Source organism: Montipora foliosa, unplaced genomic scaffold, assembly GCF_036669935.1.
Source record: "Montipora foliosa isolate CH-2021 unplaced genomic scaffold, ASM3666993v2 scaffold_420, whole genome shotgun sequence".
In the NCBI taxonomy this organism is placed as follows: domain Eukaryota; kingdom Metazoa; phylum Cnidaria; class Anthozoa; order Scleractinia; family Acroporidae; genus Montipora; species Montipora foliosa.
In genome coordinates, this window is record NW_027179724.1 from 751,872 (window position 1) to 761,871 (window position 10,000).

The 10,000-nt window shown below is 40.7% G+C and overlaps 2 long non-coding RNA genes across 2 annotated transcripts in view; both read left to right on the forward strand.

The window, feature by feature from the left end:
* Positions 1 to 1,410: 1,410 nt before the first annotated feature.
* LOC137988551 (uncharacterized) lies at positions 1,411 to 5,719 on the forward strand. Its single transcript, XR_011120801.1, has 4 exons — positions 1,411 to 1,493; positions 2,683 to 2,731; positions 4,483 to 4,581; positions 5,636 to 5,719. It is a non-coding gene; the product is annotated as an uncharacterized lncRNA (long non-coding RNA).
* Positions 5,720 to 7,518: 1,799 nt separating this feature from the next.
* LOC137988550 (uncharacterized) overlaps positions 7,519 to 10,000 on the forward strand; it is a 3,774-nt gene continuing 1,292 nt past the window's right edge. Inside the window, exons 1-3 of the long non-coding RNA XR_011120800.1 lie at positions 7,519 to 7,546; positions 8,264 to 8,300; positions 8,609 to 8,705. This is a non-coding gene — a long non-coding RNA (uncharacterized lncRNA). The remainder of the gene's footprint in view (positions 7,547 to 8,263; positions 8,301 to 8,608; positions 8,706 to 10,000) is intronic.

Consider the following 10,000-nt stretch of genomic DNA (forward strand, 5'->3'; position numbering starts at 1 on the left):
ACCTCTTTTGATGCTGCTAAATGTTCAGTTGTGTTTCGCTTGCAGCATATTGAACAAGATTCGTATCATTCTTTTGTACATTATTTTGAAGAGTGTTACGATCCTAAATTTTATGGCAATAGCGTCACATTCTATTTAAAGTACCCTCTTGGTGAGAAAGATTGGACGTTCTTACCGTAGTTTTTACCGTAGTGATATATGTACTAACTGTACCACAGGCAGACAACCCTAAGGATGCGAGAGCGCGTTACGTCACGTTATTTTGAGACAGTCGTAAGGACCGATTCAACTGATCGAGGAAAATGTTCCATAAAGACTTCAAATCGCGATGGTTCTTTTCGAAAATTCAATTTATGGAGAGCCAGATAAACAAAGTTCACTCACCCACTATTTTCTGCGTTGTCCTGAGTGATTTGATGTGTTTTTGGGACGCTTCGATTTCCTCTTCAGATCCGACGCGTCGTTGCATACTATATAAATATGCAAGGCCGAGGGCCTCCAGAATTTAGCCGAATTTCTCCCACTTCCAAAGGTCGCTCGCCTCCCAGGCTTGGTCACGTAGAAAGTCTATAATTGTGCTAGCATCGTGCGAAAAATCATCGCATTTACACGGCTCTGCAACCTCAAAATCCTGCTCGATTTTCAAGCTTCGCACTTTTCACATTCTAATGATCCATGACTCCTGTCTGCTTCATCTCTGTCATCTAGCGATAAAAAAAACCTGAGCGAAGCTTGAAAATCGAGCAGGATTTTGAGGTTGCAGAGCCGTGTAAATGCGGTGATTTTTGGCGCGATGCTAGCAAAAGCAAGATGTAAACAAAATTAAAAGACGAACCTGGGAAGGGTAAAAGTAGAAGAAGTGGCGCATCCTTCCAAAAAAATATATTTGGGCGGCTCAAAACTGACCGAATGAACCTCAGAGGGTTGGATCCAGGAAAAAGAGTCATCATTTACTCACTAGCAGCTCATGCACAAAATGTTGTCCATTTTGCTCTAAATTTCCTTAGTATGTTATTTTTAAGCAATAACACACTATGGAAATTTATAGCAAAATGGACAACACTTTGTGCATGAGCTGCTAGTGAGAAAATGACTCTTTTCCCTGGATCCAACCCTCTGAGGTTCATTCGGTCAGTTTTGAACGAAAGCAATGGCGGACTGTGAAATCCAAAACTTACACTCAAAGTAAACAGCCTTTGGATAAAAGCTTAAAACACTTTCAAAATCTAAAGAAAAAAGGAAGTGACATTCTAATCATATTGGCACTTTAAGAGAATAGTAAAAAGATGCTTAATTAACGAATGAGTCTCAGTAAGAAAATGTCAAACGTCGATCAAACGGAAATGGAAAACTTAAACAAGCTGTCGTAATACAAAGAAAGACCTTCTGTCTTAGGCTATTGCACTGTTTGCACGTGTATTTTATTTTTCAGGTATCAGTGAAGAAAACTTACCCAAACTATGTGAGCATGAGCAGATTCCTTCAGATTACCGGTTTGTTAACTTTATAAATCTTTGTCCTAACGAAAACAAATGTAGAAGCCGTTTGCCCGGGCTGGTTTTCACTAGCGATGGAGTCGTAAGAGCGCTTATGACCTAGTGAAAATCAAAGATCGGAGTCGTAAGCGGAGTCATAAGCTCGACAGAATCGGAGTCGGAAGAATCAGAACGTTCTCATTTTCTTGCGACTCCGCTTATGACTCCGTCGCTTATGATCCAATGAAAACTAGAGTGTCGGAGTCGGAAGCAGAAGCGGAAGAACCAACCAATCACAATGCTTAGAATCGAGGATTGTGATTGGTTCATTCTCTCGCTTCGGCTTCCGACTCCGACAATGCAGTTTTCTCTGGATCGTATGTACGTTACCTTTAGGAGCGGAATCGGTATTCTGCTTCCCACAGTTTGATTTTCACTAGATCGTATCGCTCTGCGCTTCTGATTACGACTCCGAGTCCGACTCCGTCGCCAGTGAAAACCAGCCTTTAGCTTCGACGGAGGGCAAACGGTTAAAACGTGAGGTCACAGATGTTCTTACGATGGTTAATTTGTATTTAGAGCGGTTTTCAATTAAGTGTCGAAAGTAATTAGCGAATTGCTTTGGTTTTGCATTACTTCACTCAGTGATTGGTTCAAAGTTCTTTCGCCATTTTTTTCAACCAATCAGAAGTGAAACCAAAACCAATCGTGGCTTGCGCGTGCACATGTTGTCCCGCGCTTTGTGTCGGCTTCGTGTAATTACTTCGAGTTTTTTGGTTTACTTGGCTGTCTCCGTCCATTTTGATTGGCCAAAGTAATTACTTTGGTTTTGGTTTTACGACACTCGATTGAAACGCGCTCTATCAACTCCTTTGATTAAACCATTTTTCCATGGGATCTAAATAATGGTACCCCTGTCCCTCGCCATTGTGAATGCTCATGCAGAGCTAACGCTTAAACTGTAACTATAATCTGAGATCGACTCGCACTTTTGCGGCGCCTGTCTGCTAGACAAACAGGTTCAGAGAGAGCTTTATCATTAGCCATTGTATGTAATATATTTTAAATTCTCGATATACATTTTTATTGTAAATTTTTTATTTTCACGTAATTCAGCCAGTTGGCTACAAGGTGTATTTATTAATAAACGGTCTTAATATGAAAAAGACTCCTGCAAAAATGTTGAGGAGCTTTTTTTGCTTTGCAGTGCGATAATAAAGAACATGTCCTATCTTGGAGTCCCTATTGTACAAGGCGTAAGTACGCGAAGAGTTCTCTCTCGAAAAAACACGTCTCTTAGCATAAAGAAGAAAGCGTTTTGGTCTTAAATAGGGTTGCGTGCCTTCTGATCGAGCACGGTTACCATAGAAACCAAGGGGCGCAACTCTAGATAGGATAAGAACCTCTGAGGTGAGGGATTGTAACTCTCTAGAGAGATTGTGGCCTTGGGATTGTAACTCCTTGGCGAGAATTGTAACCTTGCATTGCCAACTTGTTGTCATGGCCTTGGGGATTGTAACCCCTTGGAGAGGATCGCAACCTCTCTTTGCCGGGCAACTTAGTTATCCTGCCTTTTCATGACCTGCTAATGGAGTGCTTCATCTCCTACCCCATTAACCCACAAATTGTTGTCTGTTTCACTTGCTGTCATGGGTTGGGAACATTAAAGCCAATTTATAAACCCTTATAAATTTAAGTTAATGTGACAACCATGACCAGTGTAAGGGATTTGTAATTGAGCTAAGGCTATTACGCGTTCTCTCGTTACAGAGCGACCTCGACTCACGCGAACATCACACCATGCACATTATTACCCAATCACAATTCTAGGTGCCACGTGCTTAAGGACTAGCATATCAAAGTCCCTGAACTTCGGTACTGCGTCATTTCTGTTTGGCTTCAAACGAAAACACTTCAGTCCAAGCATCTGCACTGAAATTTCCCTCTCTGCCCTCCCTCCTTTCCTCCTAGCTGCCTCAATAGCATATCCCAAGGCACGTCATGGGCCATTAGTTAGTTGTAAAATATCCGCGGCTTACCAAGCCTTCCATAACGTTATTAGCAGTTTATTAGCAAATATTCGTTATAGTTTCGTTACAGTTAATGAAATATTTTAACATGGACGCATGCCGTGTTGGCATGTCAATGACACTTTTCTCTGATGTCAAGGGTTAAATGCCGCCTGTAAAATAATTAGGGGATGAAGTGTTCCCATGCGGGTCACCCTTTGCCCCATAGACTCACCGTACTAGGGTTGCGTGCCTTCTGATCGAGCACGGTTACCATAGAAACCAAGGGGCGCAACCCTAGATAGGATAAGAACCTCTCAGGTGAGGGATTTTAACTCTCTAGAGAGTATTGTGGCCTTGGGATTGTAACCTCGCATTGCCAACTTGTTGTCATTGTCTTGGGGATTGTAACCCCTTGGAGAGGATCGAGACCTCTCTTTGCCGGGCAACTTACTTATCCTGCCTTTTCATGACCTGCTAAAGGAGTGCTTCATCTCCTACCCCATTACCCCACAAATTGTTGTCTGTTTCACTTGCTGTCATGGGTTGGGAACATTAATGTGGCTTTGCTGGTTTGGACTTGTTGGCTTTATATACCGTAAACTCAATGTTAGTCGTTTGAATCTGAGTTAAGTTCGCGCAAAAGTGTCCATATACAAACTGTAAGCAGACTTTGCTTAGGGCATCGCTCATTGCTTTGTTCACTCACATATATCTTCTGATATAAATGTACACTTCAGAATTGCGTGAAGTTTAGTCTTTATCAGTTTTGAAAATGCTATTCATAGTATTAATGTACTGTTCAAAAAACGAGCAGCATTGTATTATCGAGTTAAAAAACACGAGGCGCAGTCCAAGTTCAACATTTGTATTTCTGGGTAATCTCTAGTCGGAAAACATGTAGAAAACTAGCAGATTCTCTTTTCCTAAAGATCAAGCTTACTCGGTATGTTCATAGATTTAGAAATTAAAGTTTTGCTTAAACTGTTTTCAAATAGTCCTCCGGTGCAAGGAAAGGAACCAAACCAGCCAGAAAAGAGCGCACTTCACTTTACGAGCTGTCACGATGGGTCCCCGTAGTCAAGGATATTATGGAGGTCAGGAAGCAAGAGTTTTATGACAAAAGTCCCTGCTTATCTTATTTCTGGAGTTAGTGCAAAACTCAAGGCCTGAAACGTGTTGTTAATCTGACAGTTCACGAGATAAAAAGCAATTAAATGTGGAGCGGTTTTCGGTTTGTTGTAGTTGACTTTAAGGAGGCTCGGAATAGTTTCTACCTTTTTCAAACGAATAAACGAATAAACATATTCTGTCCTTAGATACAGTTAGGATGATCATATCAAGACGAAATTTTGGCGAGGGTATTAAGTACCCATCATAGATTTCTCACATCACATTTTCCTCCAAAATAACGTTACCATGGCAACGATATAAGACATTTTTTGGAGCCTTAAAATCAAGATATATTGTCTTTTTTGAAAAAACGGGACGGTAAAACCTTCCTATTCAGCGTTGCCAGATAATATATGGTAACGGTAATGGTAGTGAATTTATATAGCGCATTTTCTATTAATATATTCAAATGCGCTTTACAAGCAAGGGATCTAAGGGTGAGATCGGGAGTGATCTCAGAAAAATCATTTGTTTCAAAAATGTCTCTTCACCTTCAGAATTTTTTTGAAAATTTGAAAGAGAGACGTTTTAAATTAATCCCAGCTAACACGCAAAAAATGAAAACAATTCACCGTCCGGAAGCAGAGATATAAACGAGTAAATTTGCAAAATCAAGAAAAATGAGGGGTTTACGAGATCAGCATTACGCATGCGTCACCCGCTCATTCGAGTGCACGCGCGAGTGGAGCTACAGGCCAACACAAACGGATTTAACTGACCATTAAACCGTTTGAGTACAATTTTCGTAGTCTTCGTGAATAGGAAAAGCGGGAAAACGCGTGCGGAACTTGTGATTGGTTGGCTGAGAATATGGCGCGAGCTTTTTAACCCAATCACGAGGCATCGTAATACAAAACCAAATCAGTCGCTAATGAAATAGTTCTCCACACTGGATTTAAACAAAGTGTTGCGAATTCTATCATTGATTGCACCCGGTACAATTTTTACTTAATATTTATTTTTTTTATCGTCTGTTAGGATGCTGTCGATGAAAAGCTTAACAGTACTCTGTATCCATTCATCTCTCAGCGAACCGGAAGCAGCGCTATCAGCAGTAAAGGTGTGCGTTAAATGAAAGAGTAGCTTAAGCGAAGCCTTTTTTGACATTCTGATGGCAACCCGAATTGAACGATTTGCGATGCTAGAGAAATGGTTTCACCCAACTGTGTGTGTCCTCATTGATATACAAGGCTTTTGGGACGTTTGGCAATATAATTTGCAATTTCAGTTGAAAACAAGGGTGCAGTTCTGAGGCGTGGCAGTCATATTAGGCCATTGGTCATAAACGGTGCCTCTTACCTCTGCGGTAGTACATGCATGTATGTTGGTTAAGTTCCATTCGATCTCAATCTGATTCGTGAGTTTAGGTTTTCCTCCCTCATCAAAATCGACTCACAGCTAATTACATCTGGCTGTGATGCTGTGCTCCAACATCAGACAGGGACCGTTTAGTATGGCGGCTGCCAGAGGTGCCTTATGCATTCTTTCGGCCCGATGTTGTGGGACGCTTTTAGGCCCTGAAAAGCCCATACCGGGAGCGATCAATTTAGTATACTATTGTAGTAGAGAATTCATGCTTATTAGTAATTCTTGAATCCTTCAGTGTTGCTGATTGAATTTGGTCCTTAACCCCAGTCACCAAGAACTTTATTTCACTTTTATACGCTTCGACATATTCTTCAAAGCGCCTCCATATTTTTGTACTAAATATTATTATACTCTTGTACGCTCCCATATAATCATGCCTTGTTGTCACTAAAGACGTTCTTTTTTCTTAATATTTTCTTCGTGGCAGGTCAAGCTATGAGGTAAGTCTATTCATGTTAACTTACGGATTAATTACGATTGATTGGTTTTGTGGGCTAGTGCATCAAGATAGAGGGCCCGGGAGCATAAGCGATTCCTTTTTGTGAACTCTGACGCAGGATCTATACTTTAAAATTCTACATGGATTGCACTGTGTGATTTTTAAAATCGTTTCATGCCTACATGTATCGCGTTGCCTGGCCGACGGGTGGGGGGCGCCTTAGAAGTTGTACCATATCCGTCTCTTTCTTGAGATTCTTCGGACATCGCTCAACGTCACGCTTGTCTATTCTGTGCTGTTGTCTTTTCATCTTTTTTCCTGTCTTCCTCGTTGCACTTCCCCTCGTAGTATTGTCTGAGTAAGTTTTTTTAAATTTAGACATGCCCATACCACTTCAGCTTGCGTCTGTTTTGACGTGCCAGGTTAAGAGGTCTTCATGTCCAATAGCATGCTTCCTCATCAGTGATGTGATCTTTGTAAGGAGTTGACCAGTAGTCTTCTGCAATAACTCCTCTTAGTGACCAGTGTTTACCTTTCTAAATCCCCTCAGTATTTTCCTAACTATTTTTAAGAAATCGTGCGTAAGTTTCATCTGCTGTTCATCGCTTAATTAATAACTTCGGCGCTTCGAAAGCGCAACAATTTTCACGCCGTTTGATATTCCCTGATTGTTTTTAGTCGATTATTGGGGACCTTTAGATCCGGGGACGAGGACTACTTCGAGTACAAGTTTTCCGTTCTGAGCACGCGCACTTCGAAAAATGTCGGCCTACAAACCCTATGCCCCGTACGGAAAACTCGTACTCGTAAGTACTCGTAGTCGTTCTCTTCCTCCGATCCAAAGATCCCGAATGGCTGCTACAGCTGTAGGTGAAAGCATAAAAGTTGTGTTCCAACGCCAAAAGATTGTCGTTTCCTTAGGAAGTTTAAATCCAATTCAGGACCTACGGAAATGCAAATCTTTTGGCGTTTTAACGAAGTTCTTATGCCTCCACCTACCGCCCGTTTGATATTTTCATTGACTGAAAAATGGTTGGTTTGATCTCAACAGCGCGCGGTATGGCAAATGGCACAAGGAGAAGGTATTTCTTTGTTATTGGTCAAGCTTAAGCAAGGACAACCTCTATGAGATTACTTAGATGTAACAATTTACTTTCTTTTGATGTCTTTGCAGCTGTTCAGCTGTTTTTTTTTTTTTTTTAGTATGAACGCTATTAAAGTCAAATTAGGGATTTGGTAACTGAATTTGTTGTCACGCACCTGTGTCTTTTGCACTACTCTTAGTTGGGTCTCCGAATAGACCATATTTGTATTCTCAGTACTGGACTGGAACTACAAAGCTTGCAGTGGAGGCTAATGCGGGGGAGTATGGAAACACGGCTGTGACATCACACGAATTTTATGTGTTGTCAGACGCGCATTTTTATTGGCTGGTAGGAAATATGAGCCTGTATCAAGAAAATCTGTTTCAATCTAGAAGTTAAAAAATCCTTCATTTACCGAATTATCTTTGAGAAATACTTTATAAAAGCAATAGAGGACTTTTTTCAGTGTTTCCATAGTCTCATTTGAACACTCGGGAGAGTTGGGAGAATCCTCGACAGTTATGCAAACCCGAGACGCAGTCCTAACAAAAGATATTGTTTTGCGTATGTTGCTTGTGATTTTGCTTTCGTCGCTAATCATTGAAAGACCAGCCCGTTTTGAGAGAGCATTGATAAGTAGAAAGTGTAACATTGAAACGTCAGATAATTTTTGTTCTGAACCAACTGACTGTTATATTTTGTGATGTTTTGTAGGTAACTGCTGTCAAGAAAGACTGGGAAGTTTTAATTGGTAAATTGACATATTTTGGTCTCTCAAGACCTGTTTTAGCCTTCTGCCACTTTAATGTACGCCTAAACTGAACCTTCCATCTTTGTTTCGCAATATACTGGAGCTTTTAGGATTTCATGTTAGATTATTTGGGACAACGGGGAAGAGCTAAATACATTTTATGCCCGCGCTCTTGTTATTTAAATCGCTGTGTGAAGAGGGAGTCCATTACTTATCTGCTAATCAGACTACACGACTGTGTTGATTTTAATCCGGTGGGTGTGACATTAATTTTTGTGTAAACATTTCTCGTTCACTTCCATCTACAGGTTCGACGCATGTCATAACTCCTAATGTCTTCCTCGCCTCGTTGAGAGAGCTTGCTGGTTGACGCTGTCCGTGTGAGTATTGCGTTTTTTGCCACAGGTCAGCCTCCACACACCTCTTTCTCTTATTTATCAGAAAATAAGTGTATCTTAATAACAAGTAAGTCAGCGAGCAAGTTCGCTGTAGTGGATCTTGCGACACACTTTTCTTTTTCTGTTTAATTTTATCGCTCTCGGGTTGTTAATTTAATTGGAAGAAAACATGTAGCCGTAACTTAAGTATAGAGAAAATAAAGGTGGTTGATATGTTTATCATATCTCTAGACATAGAATACGGCACGCTAAATCGGTTAACTTGAATCACAGTTCTCGTCTCAATGCTCGAGCATTAATGCATTGCTGCCCGCACAGGGCAGCCTCCTATTTCTGGCCTGATATCTCGACTTCAAGTTATGTGTTTGTTAACAGTTCCCAGGCCCCACTGCGTAGAAAGCCCGCGATAGGTGAATTTATGTTTGACAGACTTGAATCTGCGATTGCTCATAATCTCTTGTTTGAGTATATTCGTTGATCCGAAAGGAGGCGTTCGAAGGGAGTATTATATATTCGAAATCATTGATGCAAAGGGAAGCGTTCGAAGTTTTTTTACGTAAAAAGGGTAAGTTACTCAGTAGCTTTCATGCAAGGTGTAAATTTAAGTATTTCGGGAAGTATTCATCAGGGTAGCGAACGTTTTATCACGTTTTGATAGCAGTTTATCAGAAGAATAATTGTTGTTGACAATTATTTCATCACTATATATTGCAAGTAGTAGAAATCTACGATGAGTGAAAAAAAATTAAATGTACCAGTAAAAATAAATCGTTCAAGTTAATATTATTCTTGGGTGTTTGCGTCTGTTAAATGCCTTCAAAAATAAGCAAGTGCGAAGTTTTAAAAACGCACGCGTCAAGATAAAAAACAAGGCTCAACTAAAAAATACAAAAGAATTCAACTTCAAACTTGCATATTTCTACGACATTAATTTGTACTATATTTTTCCAACCATCTCCAACACCATGTGATATCTTCATGTCTCACGCCCACCATTTTTCTCTACATGGAGCAGCACTTCACTTCCAATATGGAACCCCTAGTTTTATTAATAATTACTTAATTGACCACTTCCCACGGGGGCTTTTCATTGTCAATGAAAGACCAGTGATGAATTTACCCTGGGAGCAGAGTCTCTCTAAAACTCACCAGAGGGCGAGCAAGAGGGGCTCTGCCGAAATCTTTCAAGTCGCCGCATCCCAAGTTTCTGGGCTAGTCGCTCCGGTCAAACCGTTTAAGGCAGCGCGCGCATCATATTTTTGATAAGACGAAGGTCAGAATCGAGCCTTCAGCACGAAAATC